Genomic DNA, 1403 nt, shown 5'->3' with positions numbered 1-1403 from the left:
GAAAACGAGTTTTGAGTGATTCGATCAGAGCAGGTGCGGGTACACCGGCTGGAATGGAGAAGGGAAGCAAGGCCAATTGATGAAGGAGATGCAAAATCTCTTCTACATTATGAATGTGATGGGGCCCAGAATCAGATCTACTTGAATGATCCTCTTTATTAATCATTTCAAGCCTGTAAAGACGAGGTTTCTCTTCGATACTAGTCCCGTACGCTAATTCCTTTTCTTCACTTTTTCCTTTTTCTAGGATGGAATGTTGGCGGTGTTTTACCTTTCTCCTGCCCCTTTTTTCCTTGCCTCTCCAATCCTCATCTTCATTTTATGATCCATCTATCACCCCACCGTCTCCTTTTCCACAATTCTATTATTTTTATTATTTTTTTCATATCCTCTGATATCCCTCCCCCTCCAAGTTATATTATAACTTGCGCAAACCATGAATTTGCCTTAGCCAGAACCAGAGAGAAATACTATTCTAAATACTCACACCTCAGAAATAACACCCTTTTCTCTTGCATTGATATTCATATTAAAAAAAATGGCAGCTACATTTCCACTATTTCACCATCGAATTATCTTCGTAACTCTTTTTATTTACACTTCCCATTCTGCTCAAGTTAGAAACAAATTATTATAAAATAAGACTAGTCTCGCTTTTTCCTCAGTTACCAGCATTGTGTTGATTTCCAACATCCGAAATTGGGTCCACAACGAACACACCCAATAGCTTTGTTAGCGACATCTCTCCTTTTTATTCTCCAGACTGATATTCAAGTTCCACAACAAATAAATTTCCCAGGTTGTATTCCAATTCGCTTTCTTTGTCTAGCATTAAAACAAAAAAGAGAAGGCGTGCCCTGGGCCACAATTACTCCACAATTACTCCGTACTCCACAATTACATCTGTACTACAAAGCGTAAATCTTTAAAAAAAAAAAAAAAAATAATAATAATAATAATAATAATAATAATAATAATAACTCGTTAAAAAATTATTTATGAGAATTAAGGATAAGACCTCCTCGATTAACGAACATCTTTAATTTATATTCTAGGCTCTAAAATAGAGATACGAATGACGATAGCCCCAGTGAAACATGGTATTCTCTTTCTCGTGGAAAAAAAAAAAAAAAAAAAAAAAAAAAAAAAAGAGTAAAGAAAAGGAGGGCGTCAAGAGAAAAGGGCTGACATGCTGAGCAATACATGGTGGTAACATTGGTTTAGAAATAGCTGTGCTGGAGAAAGTAACCAGGCTGGAAGAGTTTGAGCAGGTATCATGTTCTAGGAAATATGTCTTGAGATAGAATGCGTGCCCCAGCCAATTTCAAGGAAACACAGGATCATAAGTGTGTAAATAATGAAAGGACATCACGAGTTCAGGTGATTCAAAGGAAGAAATAGCC

The sequence above is a fragment of the Histoplasma capsulatum genome, genomic scaffold (assembly GCF_000149585.1).
Source record: "Histoplasma capsulatum NAm1 scaffold_4 genomic scaffold, whole genome shotgun sequence".
In the NCBI taxonomy this organism is placed as follows: domain Eukaryota; kingdom Fungi; phylum Ascomycota; class Eurotiomycetes; order Onygenales; family Ajellomycetaceae; genus Histoplasma; species Histoplasma mississippiense.
Note: the sequence above shows the minus strand (reverse complement) of the source record.